This window comes from Triticum dicoccoides, chromosome 4B, assembly GCF_002162155.2.
Source record: "Triticum dicoccoides isolate Atlit2015 ecotype Zavitan chromosome 4B, WEW_v2.0, whole genome shotgun sequence".
In the NCBI taxonomy this organism is placed as follows: Eukaryota; Viridiplantae; Streptophyta; class Magnoliopsida; order Poales; family Poaceae; genus Triticum; species Triticum dicoccoides.
The window spans coordinates 295,554,706-295,569,235 of record NC_041387.1 but is presented as its reverse complement, the minus strand read 5'-3'; the positions used below and the strand labels follow the sequence as shown (position 1 = coordinate 295,569,235).

General features: G+C 52.0%; 1 long non-coding RNA gene across 4 annotated transcripts; it reads right to left on the bottom strand.

Annotated features, from left to right (window-relative positions):
- Positions 1-1,224: 1,224 nt before the first annotated feature.
- On the bottom strand, positions 1,225-5,994 carry LOC119296001. 4 transcript variants are annotated; one of them, XR_005144602.1, is made up of 3 exons: positions 5,182-5,994; positions 4,539-4,656; positions 1,225-4,150 (listed from the first exon to the last, which is right to left on the bottom strand). It is a non-coding gene; the product is annotated as an uncharacterized LOC119296001 (long non-coding RNA). The 4 variants fall into 4 exon arrangements; XR_005144601.1 differs by lacking the exon at positions 4,539-4,656 and having other exon boundaries at positions 5,182-5,269; positions 5,354-5,994; XR_005144599.1 differs by lacking the exon at positions 4,539-4,656 and having other exon boundaries at positions 1,225-1,578; positions 1,812-4,150; positions 5,182-5,991.
- Positions 5,995-14,530: the final 8,536 nt, after the last annotated feature.

Genomic DNA, 14,530 nt, shown 5'->3' with positions numbered 1-14,530 from the left:
ATCTCTTATGATGAGCTTAAGCAAGAGCAGTTGCGCCAAGATGATGCAACGCTCCTTGAGGAAGATCGTCTTCAGGCTGCTGTGCGAGCCGCTCGCTACCAGCAAGCCTTGCGCCGCTACCATAGCCGCAAGGTTCATGCCTGAAGCCTTGAGGAAGGCAACCTTGTTCTTCGGCGTGTTCAGTCCACCAAGAATTCAAACAAGTTGACGCAAAAGTGGGATGGCCCCTATCGGGTAATACGAGTCACCAGGCCCGGCGCAGTCTGCCTGGAGACCGAAGATGGCATTCCGATGAGCAATCCTGAAATATCAAACATCTTTTCAAGTTTTACCCATAAGGCGCGGTTGCCGAGAGCCCTAGCAACCCCCTTTTGTACTAGCCTTTCTGGCAGCCATGTAACCCCATGTACAGAGCCAGGCGCAGACCCTGTGCATAGTCAGATAAATTTTAGTATGTATAGCTTCCTGATGATTTCCATGTTTTATATATAAGTACTAGTTGACCCGTTGCGCCAAATGGCGCAGAGACCCGTTAAAGACATGTTGTCGATGAAAATAGTTTTATTCTTCAAGGACATATTCAATACTCATAGTAGAAAGCCCATGTGTCAAACCATGCTATTTTGAAAATGTCTGTCACATTGCGAAATCCGAGTTTGTATAACCCATCGCCACAAAAAGAATTCTAAATGACTAGTTGCGTCAAATGGCACAAAGTCCCTTTTAAAACCATGCATGCAATGAAAATATTTGCATTTTTCCACTAATTTTATTTTTGAATAAGAGCCGAGTGTCAACCACCAAAGTGTTACAAATATTTGACTTCATCAGTAGAAGTAGGTTTTACCATTAGGAATTAGGGTACTAATATTTGATTGTAAGTTTGTATCATCTTGAAAAAGGGAATTCAGATGCATAGCAAAATGTTTTGCTTTGATCCTGAAATTTGTTACGACATTGAGCGTCATGGCAGACAGAAGAACTGAATACTTCAGATATAGACAGTTGCACTCACAACAATGCAGACAAGAGGGAGAAATACAGCAAACCATTCTATGGAAATTTAAGTCTCTAAAGACAGTTCAGTATACACATGTCTGTTTGGTTTGTTTGATAATATATGGGCATGGTCTGTTGCCACATTTTGAAGGTGAGCTCACACAATGTTTGAAACATCCTTGATTCCGAGAAAAAAAATGCAGGGATGACACATCCGTTTCAAGAGAAAAAAATGTGAGCAATTATGATTCCTGATCTCACTGAGTTCGTGCAAGCTGTACAGAGAAACTCCACATAAAACTTGTAGTCGAGTAGTTGTAGTGCAACCTTCATTGTTTGGCCGACGGCTATAATATTATTATGAAAGACAATGATCACCCTACAAAATTATCTTTCCTGATTATTTGTCACAGTACTATAGCTAATCATCCTAAAAGTTCTTTTCAAAATTCAGGTTGACTCTCAAACATCCACAATGAAAACTCAGGTTGACATTAAAACTTGTACTCAATTTTCTTGCTTACAGCAGCAAGCATCAGGGGCATCATGAGATTCAATAAGAACAGCTTTGGCTTCGACCTATTTGATCAAACAGAGTAAATCATGTCACTACCAGGATCAGACTTCATGAGTTTATAATGGCATCCCACACTGTACTTTTCTGAATCATGTGTATGCAAGGAATCTCTTAAATGCTCTCCCTCCGATCCAAAATAAGTGTCGTGGTTTTTGAACTAAAACAACGACACTTAATTTTGATCGGAAGGAGTATAATACACAGGTCCAGAATAGGCTGATGCCACATTACTCACCCTCACTGCACACTGGACACCGGCTCATGTCTGAGTTATCCCATGATCTCATAGGTATGCAACAGTCTAGGCAGAAAATATAGTTTGAATTGGATGTCAGGGTGATGTAAAAAATGCAGACCGTTTTTGTATGTCTACAAAAATATGTTCAATTCATTTTTTTACTGAAACCTTGACTGAGCAAAGTGAAACAACATCATATAATGTGGTAGCCAAATCTACACAAGATGTAGCCTGCAGATATGGTACCATGAACTGCACAAACAAAACAGACTGAACGGTTCAAAAATTGCATCAAAACTGTTTCACAATTAACATATTCAGCAAAGGCTAAACATCCTTGACTTACAAACCAAAAAATGGAACAAAAATGCTGTGTTGCCTACACCTTTATCAACTAAACTGCTTACTCATTTGTTCACCACATAGAAGCAGGTAATCAACTAATAATCTCCTACAAGAGTACACCTTTATCAACTATCTCCTACTCATACATCAAGCTTTCAAAGTATATCTAATTTTCAGGTCTGGACAGATTCAAACAACTGAGAGCATATCACCCTTTTTGGTTCAAATTAAATGGCCCAATCTTCCATCACATTTACATCGGGCTTAGAGTTTAGAACAGACTTACAGTTGGATAATGCAATACAACGATACCTGTAGAATAATAGTGCAATACCTGTAGTTAAATCCATCAGTTTTGGCACATTCGTAGAAACACGTTTCTCTGCTGCTCTGCAATCATTTGTTAACACACATTTTGTCAGTATGAGCAACCAACATCAGCTAAAAGGAACCATACAAATGAAGGTACCACAACTCTCTAATGTAAACAGTTCATAGCAGAATACGCACAGCGCCATGAGCAGATGTTGAAAGCGCAAGATCTTATACAGAAGGTTTTAACCGTGTAATGTTGAAAAGAATAAGATATTAACAGTATGTTGTAGAAAGAACAATATGCCGCAGAATAATGCCGTAAACTTAAATACTAAACTTTTAAAAAAATCATTAGAAAGAACAGCACGCCGTAGAAAAATAATGCAATACATATAGACAACCTAGCCACTCCAACTTAAAAAGAATCAAGTTCCAACTGCACAACTCATATGACCATTACAGAACCACTTTTCAGTACCACCATTCTGGCCTTACCGTTACATGGCAACCAAACTAATCCTCATTTATTTTAGAAGAAACCAACTATTCTACTGATCCTTCGTAGGCACAACTCAATTAACCGGTTGATTAGCCAAGCATTTTGTGCCTGATGCAATCTTCAAGTATATACTGTAACCAACTTATTTGTTGATACTAAGAGATGTAAAAAGAAGCTAGAGTAGCCAAGGTTTAGATGTTGTACTAGTCAGCAAATCTGCACTGCTCTGCTTGGAAGAGCGTCAGATGGATCCAGCCATCATTGGCCAGAGACGCGCCAAAGTAGAACCTTACACATTACAACCCTTTTTCATCTCCTCTCACCTCCTCGGATATCAAAAATATTGCGTATTTAAATTTCTTCTTTAGCAATGTAAAGCATAAGGAAAGCTCGATGAGAATTTAATAACTTCCCAGAAATAAATAAGTGACAACTAAACGAGGCACATAGCCAAGGCAAAGACTTCATGATTTGTATGCCTTCTTTTCACTAACGGTGATGCTTACTTTAGTGTAGCCCGAGTGAAAAAGAAAATAAACTTGTGCCTTATCGATCAAAATGTCACTACCTAGACTAATGGTCCAAACAAAATCACCTCTATGGACAAAAGAACCAATGGATAATTGGCTGTAATGTGTATGATGAATCATGCATATCTGGCTCTATATTAGCATGTCAGGGAAAAAATCAAGAGATTAAGCCAATATATCAGGGGACAAGATGCATCTTTCACATCTCAGATAAAAAACATCACCAGTAAAATGTTTGTCGTTGGTTCAGTTTTCCTGACTTACCCAAGTGCTTGTATAGTTGAAAAATATATCATAACTGAATACAATGAAACAGCAAGAAGCAAACAGTAAGAAACTTGAAATGGTGTAGCAAGTACTACAGCAAACCGAATAGGAACAGACCAAATATAAACAAAGTGCCATGCCCTTTTCCTTATGGTGGTGTTCCTTAGTGTAACATACAAACCAACCATGTCACCTATTTTTGTGCTACATATAGACTGAAACCAAGCAAGATAATGTAACCTGACAAGAAGTATAGTATAGCCGATTTAGAAATTGAGAACTGGCCATTCCAAACAAAAACAACATTGCTGATGCTGCAAAAATGGATAATCCAGCTCCAAATAGTGATGCCTCCATCAATCAAATCCCTAGGAACTTTCCTGCAGATAGCAACACAAAAAAACAAATCTCAGAACACAGTACCACTCAGTAGAAATCCAAAAACTGCATTGGGCAATGCCATCAAAAAAGTCACCCCACCGACCATCATTACACCATACTGTAAATTTTGCATTTTCAGTGTTACGATCGCTCATATATATATCATCTACACTGCAGTTCTCCAGAAATAGACCGAGTTAACTATTCTGTTCTACAAAAATATCTAAATCACCACTGCCGAGTATCCACGCTCGAACTAAAACATCAATTCATATCTAAACCCCAAATAGAGATAGTAATCCGACGAAACCAAAACACCGCATTCACCAAATATGGAGATCTGAAGATCGGAAGGGAGGCGAATATTTCCTCTTAGGAGTTTCATACCTCTAGTTCTTCTGGTTCATAGATGTAATGTGACTTTCGGGATGTGAGAAATAAGGAATTAAAATGCATTATGTGCAAGGCAGTACAACTCCTCTCCTCTAATTATAATATGGATATACTGCATAACAAAGGAAACCTTATTTAGAGCTACAGCTAGGAAATTAAAACTCCAATTGACCACTGAACCTTACAACATAGGCCTTAAGTACAGGGAGACAGATAAATAATGGATCTATTAAGATGGTTCATGTACAATTAGTTGAATATATAGTAACATAAACGCCAAGTGCAACTGCGCAAGCTTTTATCTACCAATCACAAAAATACAAATGGAAACTAAATGATATTCAGAAAAAAATGAAGAGATCATGAAGGGGAGAAGTAGGAAACTTGTTTGGTCTGAAATTTCGACATATCTAGAACATGACAGTACATAGTTTACAATGTTCATTTGAATAAAATCTGGCGCAACCTTATTCCAAAATAGAATAGGTCAAGAGGGGCATTTATCCTGCACCTTGCTATGGCATAAATGCTACAAAACTGAATAACAAAATTCAATGATGCGCTATCTCATGCATAAGCTTTGTCGGTGTCACTATGAAAAAACCTTATTTACAGTACAAGTATGTGTTTTATTCACCTTCGTTGCCATGGCTTGCTGCTCCAAGCCCGTGCAGCCCCCATATCCAAAACGGAGCAGCTCCCAAATCCTCCCATTTTTTACTGCTCTGTGTGTTTCTTCGTGTGAGGAAGGATAAGAAACAACATAGAGAGATACATACGAGAGAAGGGGAGAAAAGGGACGTGGTCACCTGTAGACTGTAGTCAAGCCGCCCTGGAAGCCAGGTCGCGCCCGACCTCACCGGTGCAGGCCGACACCGGCGGAGACTCTCTCCAGTTAGAAGCCACACACACATCAAGCAGGGCAGTAGGACCATGGAGAGCAGGGATTTGGAGGATGTTACCTTGTCAGGAAGGGATTCCTGGCGGCAACAGTGGAGCTGACTCGCGGCGGCGACGAAGGTGACTCGACGCGGTGGCCAGGGCGACTCCACGCAGCGGCTAGAGAATCCAGGTGCAGCGGCAGTGAGGCCAGGGCGCCCTCGATCCAATCCGTTGCCCTGCTCTTGTCAATCGAGCAAATAGGGTTAGGAGTGGGTTTCTGCTGTGCTCGGCTGAGCTCCGCCGCTGCGTATCCCCGACGTGTCAACGGCGTCCCTTACGGCGCATCGAGGGCGGCAGCGTTGTAGAGGAGGGAGAAGGGAGGAGACGAGGTGGAGGCGGCGCGGGCTCGAGGGCGGCGTCATGGGAGAGGAGGGAGCAGGGAGGAGACGAGGCAGAGGGGGCGCGAGCTTGACGAGAACTGCTGGCGGCTAGGGTTTTGACCCTTTTGCACGTTCCGTAGAGCGAGCGCAGCGCACGGGCGAATCCCGACCGCGACGAGAGGCGCAGCCAGGGCCACCGACGAATGGGACCAGAGAAACTTCTGTCCACCCATCAGCACTATAGGGCAGACGCGGGTGCATAAGCCGGCAACACACGCATCGGCCCATCCCTGCGCAACTGCTCCCCGTAACGCACGACACGGGCAGCGCGCGTTTGACCCACGATGCGATGCGGTAGCCAACGCTCACACGAAAAAGCCACAGCCATCAGACCGGCGTGTGGGACCAAGGAGCAGGTAGACCCACTTGCAGCTGCACCAACAGGCGAACGAGAGGGGCGAGCAGGAACCGGAAATGGCACAGCGCCCACGAGGCCACGACGTGCGCACGCGGCGCGGCAGGAGAGGCTGCCCGCGCACCCAAAAATGGGAAACCCAGCCAATCGGATCCCGGCCCGAGCCCATGGGTCATTCCCTGTCCACAATTCACAGCGCGGTCAAAATTGCACCAACGTTTTCCAGCCACGATCCAACGGCCAGCAGCGAAAAAAAGACTGCGTTGACCAAAATCGAACGGCTAACGAAGGCTCAAATCGGCGGAGCTTTCTCCATGCGAGTTGGCTAGCCTCTGTATTGTTTTAAATATGCATGCTTGTCCAGGATATTATACTGCCTCTGATTCCAGCAAATACTAATGGACCGTTAAGGTTCAAATGCTCCTATCCTCTCTTCTTTCTAGCAACAGTAAAGGCGCTCGGCCCCGCCGTTCCTGTCATGGACTTGGCTTCGGCAAGAAGCTGAGAAGACTGCCCGGCACATTGTCCCCAGCAACCCAACTAGATAAAGTTCACCTCTTGTCCACCCATGTTCGTAACTTGTGACTTGTGCATTAGAAAACCCCGCCACTCATTTTAGACTTAGGTGCTCTCATTCTTGACCAGAACGTTGCTTAAGTCAGAATGGCCGCAGCAGCCTCTGTTGAAAGAGATTGGCAGGGGGCTGGTCCCTTTGTCTATAACCCGGCACGTGTGACTCTCCGGGTGGCACAGAGGGTGCCGGCAAGATAGCTTGCCGGGAAGACTCGTTTATTTACATTAAAGAGGCATTTCGCCTATACATGGGCGTACACGTGCATGAGTTCCCGGCAAAGCTCGTCTTTTTCATTGATATGTTGATGCAAGTACAAATGCTACATAACATAAGAATGGGCTCGCGAGATTACATTATCTAGAAAATTAAGATTTGGCAAGTGCCAACAAATTAAAGAAGATAAGTGCCCCGTGATCCCCGTTTTTGCCCTTTTCCTCCCAGGTACGGCAAGTGCAGGCGGAGACAGGCATGGAGAACGCGTCGATGGAGAGCTTGGCGGGGTAGCCCATCGACCACCGACACCAGAGCCAGCAGAATGCAACCCTCAGCCAGGCGTGTTGCCAGGGGAGGAGGCGGAGCAGATGATGGTGCTGCCACTGATGGTCAGCTGGAGTCAGAGTCGTCGTCCTCCCACCCGCTGTCGTTGTCGTCGCTGGCGCTAGCCTCCTCGTCATTGTCACTCGAGGAGGAGCTTTCGTCGTCCGTGGAACTCTCCATGCAGCACCCTAAGGCGGATTCCTGAGCTCTCGAAGACCTTGACGGAGAGCAGCCCGTTCTCCATTAACTTGAACTGGAGAATGTGCCCCTCCGACAAGCTGTGGGTGCATGCAAAAGTTTTCCACCCATGGTGAAGATACATGACGTGAGGGGCGGGGAAGTCAACGTCGACCCACATGCTTCCATTCCCGCAGCCCCTCATGTGCAACCTCAAAGCCTGCGGCGGATCCTGCTCCATCACCTGAGGCGGAGATGGCCACACACGCGCTTGTACAGAATAATGAAGAACTGGCGGGGCTTACCTCCGATATGGCCGTCCATTGGAGAAGGGGCCGCCAGCGGAAGCACAGCCAGTGCACTGCCCCATCCTCCTCTCCCCCGGGCACCAGACCTCGGCCTCGTCCCCTTCCTCTCCCCCTCGCAGCGGGCTCCACCACTGGAGGCTCCGGAGGAGGACGAACGTACTGTCGAGCAGAAGCCCTCGTCGCCGCCGTCGAAGCACCAGCACGCCCTCTAACCATGGGAATGGAGGAAAGATGCTAAGAGGAAGGACGAGAAGAAGGCGATTACGGAAAAGCACTGTCCCTCTCCTTTTTTATAGAAGGGCAGGACCGAGGCATGGCCTCCCAGCACAAGGTGCGGCCGCCCCGCTCGACCAATGTGGCCTCCTGAAGCGTAGGGAATCAGGACCGACTAGCTGCCCCAATCAGCGACGACAGGTTTCCTGCCTTGGCGTTAATAACCATGCCCTCCGCATCCATCGCCTGCCCTTCCTAAGGCATGGAGGACACGTGGCGAGCGAGTTGGAGGCATAAGGACAAGTGGGGCGACCGTTTTCCACCCCGTAATCGTGGGGTGCAGCGCCATGCAGGCCACGACCCAAGTCCACTTAGAAACGAGTAGCGGCCCTGCGAATTCCTCTTTTTTATGAGGGAAGTGTGGCCGCCTCTTTACTATCCACTGCGAGATGACGCAAGCATGCTGCGACCATCCCACACATGACCCCCACGTCACGCCCTCAACGCGGATCACGGGGAAGTGCAACTGACGAGAAGATCGTGGAACTTAAGTCTCTGCCACGCGTGCCCGCGCACTGCTTTGGGCCTGGCCCAACTACGCCTTGAGCTTATGTGTGGCCCAGGCCTGGGGGCTCCTATCGGTGTACAAAAGTATGGGCACTTTTTGTACCCCTTACTTGTGCACGGGCAGTCGTAGCCACGCCTGCAGCAGGGCCTGGCAGGGCAACAGAAGACAAAACCCGAAACTACCAAGATAGATACTCAATACAGTGAACAAAAGAGCAGAGGACGAGCTGGACCTCCCCTGGCAACATCCTTGCCAGGGCGGCTTGCATAGCCCGGGCAAGCTCCTTGTCGGGACGACCTGTGAGGCACCAGCAAGGCCATCACCCTTGAGGACTGAGAGCTTTGACACCATCAACAACGTCAAGGCCAAGGCTCAGGGGGTGCGTGCAAAGTAGCATGCAGATCTTTGTGAAGATTGATAGCATGCAGGTCCATGTGGGATAGAAGACGAAGACCAACAGCAAGACCCTTGTCGGGGACGACCGCGAGGCCCCTGGAAAGCCTTGTCGGGTAGAATTACGGGGCCGCTGCCAGGCCTACAGCCGACAAAGTTTTTGCCACCTCACCACCACTCCAGTGTGACGACAAGCTTGCCAACTAAGCAGCCACCTGCGTGGCGGCATGCAGATATTCGTGGAGGCTCTACCACTGCGCCAACATAGCAGTTAGCTAGCCAGTGTGGCACTGCATGCCTCATCAGCTTGGACACGTGTGTCGGATGTTGGGTTCCGGCAGACCCTTGAGGTTCAAACACTGGGGTGCGCACGAAGATCTCTCCCCTACCGATCTACGCTCGATCGCCTTGTGAGATCTAGGCTAGAAATGATGAACAGCGCAAGGGACACGAGATTTATATTGGTTCGGGCCACCGTTGTGGTGTAATACCCTACTCCAATGTGTGGTGTGGTGGATTGCCTTAGGGGCTGATGATGAACAGTACAAAGGGAGAACAGCCTCGCGAGAGGTGTTCTTGAGCTGGTGCGATGAACTGCTTGGGTGAGTTCAATCGCCTCTCTCTCTCTAGGCTTTCCAAGGTCTGGATCCGCTGCCTCTCTACTGTGGTGGCTAGCTCTATTTATAAAGACCCTGGGCCTCTTCCCAAATATTGAGCGGGAAGGGCGCCAACAACGGCCATTTTGAAGGGGAACATATAGTACAAGTTATCCTGACTAAAGTTGGTCTTCGGCTGCCAAAAGCACTGGTGATGACGCCGTTCTGGGCTCCACGGTGACCTCCATCCTGCCGCTCCGCTGGCCTTGGTCTCATTGCACTGAAATGGCAACCTTTGCATGATGCCTCGGTACTCCACGTCTGTGCTTGCCCCCTTTGCACCAAAGAGGGAACAAGGACACTGCGCAGGCCGGCGCCCGCCTGGTCTCGATCGTCACGACTTGCATCACGAGCACCTCGCGAGGTACCCTGCCTTGATCTCTCTGCCTCCTCGTGATCCTGCCTGGCGAGGCCGTCCCTGAGGAAGCCTTGCGTCATTCGCCCCACGAGGCTTGGCCCCTCGCGTGGGTCTTGGGTTTTGTGCTGATGAAGACGGGTCGTACTGGGCCACTACTTGAGCCACGCTGCGGGCCGCAGGCAGGCAAGTCTGGGGACCCCCGTTCCTAGAACGCCGACAGTAGCCCCCGGGCCCAAGGTGCGCTTGGACTTGGCTTAGCGGAGAAGTGAAGGGGCAAGTACGGAGCACCGCAGGCCCCATCAGCCTACGGCCTTGGGCGCCGCATGGCGGTTGATTGGACGTGGGCGTCTCCGCTTCCCCACGCTGCCTCATTATGCGCTTGGCTAGGCGGCCACGAGATTTGCACACAGTTATCTTCCCTTTGCAGCCTGCGCACTTCATGCTCCTCTTTCCTCCTCGAGCCTCTGCTTTCGCCTCCAATCCACTACGAGCTCTTCCCCCGTCCCATTGCCATGGCGCCAACAAAAAGGATAAGGGGAAGAAGCCCGCGCCCTCGACTAGCACATCCCCGGTGGTTGCTCCCGCTGTGGGCAAATCGCTCATACTCAACCTGGAGGCCCTGGAGAAGGTCTGCTTTGTGCTTGCCTCCAGCTTCAATGAGTGCGGGAAGACGATGGTCTGGCCCGCGTCTCACGCTTACTTCGACAGGGTCGTCACGAAGGTCCGATTCTTCGCATACGCCTTGTGGGAAGGCCTGGTTCCCCCTTTTCCACCTTCTTCAATGCAGTGCTTTCCCATTATCAGATCCACATGATGCATCTTGGTCCCCAATCCATTGCTCTGCTTGTAGTCTTCGCCTTCGTCTACGAGGCCATGGTGGGGATTCCTCCTTCTGTTGCCCTTCTGCGCCACTTCTTCTCGCTTCGGTTGGCCGATCCTTCCCGGTGTTCGGGGTGCGTGAGCTTCCAGGCCGTGCCGGAGATGGACGCCTCGGGGATTGATTTCAGCCTCCCACCTTCTGCGAGCGGGTTCCGGGAGCGGTGGCTGTACGCGGATGTTGGGGTGCCCAGCCCCCTGCTCGAGCACTCGATGTTGCCTGCTAATCCCAACCCTGGTTGGGATTACAAAGAACTCACTAGCCCCCAACTTGCCTTCGTCCGGAATCGCTTCGAGAGGTTGAGGGAGCTCGAGGTGATGGCGCCCAAGGTGGTAAAGGAGTTCCTCCGGCGCCGCATCGCTCCTCTCCAACGCCATTCCCACCCAATGTGGACTTACATTGGTCGCCAGGACCGTATGAGGCTCCAGGAAGGGGATCTTGCACCGGAGACGTTGAAGAAGGTGTTGATGGTCCTGACGGGCGACCCCTCTCCTGGCAGTGCTGGCCATGGGGGCGCCCTGCTGTATCTTCGCAGAAACAGGGCCGACTTCGCGAGGCAGATGCCTCATTTCGACGAATGGGGGCTGCACCCAGCCAACCTTGTGGGACCTCGCAAGAATCCGGTTGCTGTGGTCCTTCCCCCAGCTGTCCACGCCGACCTCGCCTCAGGAGTCGTTGCAGGGAGGCAAGGATTGGCGGTAGCCGAGGGGCCTGACGTCGAGGTGCTGATGTCGCGTGGGGCTCCCGAGGCGTCATCCTCCGGAGCTGATGGTACCCCTCGCGAGATGGTGGCTGACGAGGGAACGCGGCCTTCCGCTCCTGAGGCTAAAGCCCCCGAGACCCTGTTAGGCCACCAAGAGGTGGTGTCCAATTGCTCCCCTCTGGCTGGTGCTCCTGGTGCAGGCCGGCCTGACGCTTCGGCTCCTATGCCGCGCGCCGGCCCTCACGTCGCGAGCTTGGGCCGGTTCCGCATAGATTTCGAGGCCCTTCGCAAGAGGAAGGAGGCTTCCGGTGGTGATGAGCGTCCGCACCGCCCATTGAAGCACAGGAAGTACTTTGCCATGGACGAGTAAGTCTCTGCTTTTCATGGTTCCTTGTCTGCCCCCCTTTTGCTGATCGTGGCCTTTCAGGATTCCTTCCGACGAGCCCGCGGAGCCAGCTGAAGAGCCACTCCCTCAGGCTCCTCCTCCGTCACCAACCTCAACTGCCTCGGGTTCACGCGCCGCCTTGCGTGCAAGTTCGGCTGGAGAGGCAGGCCGTCCTGTGGCACGTCTTGATCCTGTCGTCGCGCTGCTCTTCCCTCACGAGCCCTCCCTGGGCACATCTAGCTTTCCCAGAGCTCCTTCATTGATCATCGGCGGCGAGTGGCTGAAGCCGATCTTCGGGTCCCTAGCGGGAGGTGGGTCGACGCCAGGCTGGGTCTCTCGCGGTGCCCGCCCGATGATCGCAGGGGCACCAGCCCCCAGCCCCCTGCCGAGAGGGGGTGAATAGCCCTGAGGCCCTCCACCGGCATCGACGGCGGAGGATGGTGTTGATTACGTGCTTGGGCGTGCGCGGGAGCGCAGAGTTCTCCGCCAAGAGTTCCTCCCAAGGGCAGTCGATGCAGTGGGTCAGCTCGGCGCAGAGCTGGCGGCGGAAGGCGCGCGTCTTGAAGCTGAAGGCTTGAGGCTGGTCGAGGAGCGGCACAAGCTGAAGGCGGCTGCGGGTCTCGCGCACCACCAGCGTGACCTCGAGAATGCCAAGGCTGAAGTGTCCTTGGCGGCCTCCCGGGAGGCCTGTTCCCGGGCCCTCGAAGAAGCCCAGGAGGCTGACAAGCGATGCTAAGCTACGGAGGAGCGCGCGTGGGAGCTCCAGGACTGGTGCAACTCCCTGGAGCAGCAGGTGGAGCTGCGTCGATCCGCCCTCGCACTGCTGAAGGGAGGGCCCGTTGAAGTGGAAGAACTCCATAGGCGTGAGGAAGCGCTGACGCTGGAGACTGCCGAGCGCAACCTCGATCTGGAACGGTTGGAGATGCGGGAGCGCCGGGTTGACCAGGCGGAGGACGACGTCGGCGCGCGGGAGGCCCAGATCCAGGAGGAGATCGACCATCACGTGGCGGAGGCTCGCGCCGGTCTTGAGCGCGAGTATGAAGAACGGCTGGAGTTGATCAGCACGGGCAGGACTGCTGCCCCAGGACCAGGTTGACTGAAGCCACACAGCGAGCTAAGGCCACCGCTGCCGCGCTAAGCTCGGCGCGGGCCGAGCTGGCCTCCTCCCGTGCCGAGCTGCTTCTTCTTCCACGGCGGGTTGATGATGCTGAGGCTGTCGCGGAGTGGAATGCGGACGAGATCTACCAGCGGCAGACGTTGGAGCACATGCGCAGCCCCATGCTCCGGACGCTTAGGGAAAGGGCCAACACGGCCTTGGGCAACATCTGTGAGGCTGCCGCCGAGGAGCCGCACGTGACCAACTACGCCGGCAACCTCTAGTTCTTCACTGACATGGTGACGCATCTGGAGAACCGCTCTGAGAGGTCTCGCCAGCTTGTGGAGGAACGGAGCCGCGGCCTGCTTGCACGGGCATTTTCCCGCGTCTTCAGCCATCTTCAGAACCTCGATCCCCTCTTCGACTTTGACGCCGCCATCGCCCCAGTGCCTGAGGCCGTGCAAGGCGACCTAGCGTGGTGGGTGGGGGACAACGTTGATGCGCTCGTCCGGGCTTCACTTCTGACGGCGACGGGGTGATCGTCGCCGCCGATGAAGGCGTCGTGGTGAACGAGGGTGGAAACGACGCCAACAATGGTTATGAGGAGGCTGGCAACAACGACGGTGGTGCCAGCGACGCCTCCGGGGATGCCCTGGGAGATGCGGCGAGCGATTTGTCTGATTGACCCCGTGCTTCCTCCCGCTGCTTGCCCTGCGCAGGAAGAGACTTGGGCGTGGCCCTGAAGGTTGTGAGACCATTTTGGGAGGGGAAGCCCCTCATGTAAGAAAATTGTTGCCTATGTGTTGTCAAGATTGGCGCCTGACGAGTGCCTGCACGATGCCGTGATTGTTGTGGTGAATAGGTCGTTGTGGTTTTACTTTTGTCTTGGCGTGCCTCAAGTGGGCTTGTGCTGTGCATTTGAGGGCCCATGGGGGTCCCACTCGACCATGCGGCGAGAGCTTGGCCGGAGCGAACACCGGCCGCGGGACGGCGGGTGCACGTGCTAGGCCCTGCCCCACTCGCGAGGGGCCCGCGAGAGGGAGGTAGCTAGTGTGAATTCCAACTTGAGCGGAAATAGGAGCACGAGAAAGCACGCGAATAAGACACAACACCCCTTCCCACATACGCAAACACAAATTCAACTTCAACTTAGATCTGAGGCAAGAAAGCTTGTTCGCACGAAAGGAGAAAACAAGGCAAATGGCCGCGTCCGGCACCTAATCTAGTTTTCGACGTCTTCTCACCAGCGCAGAGCTAAGTGCTGCCACTGGGTGTGGAAGGGAGCCCCCGAGGCCCGAGGGCGGCTCTCCGGAGACTCCGGGGTGTGTACAACCCCAACTCATTATTACGTGAGAGTGTCACGGGCGGCGAGCTTCACAGGCACTGGGCCTTCTTCACTGGTACCGGCCTTGCTTCATATCGCCAGACGAGGGCTCCGCCTTGCGCAACCCTTGACCCCACCGA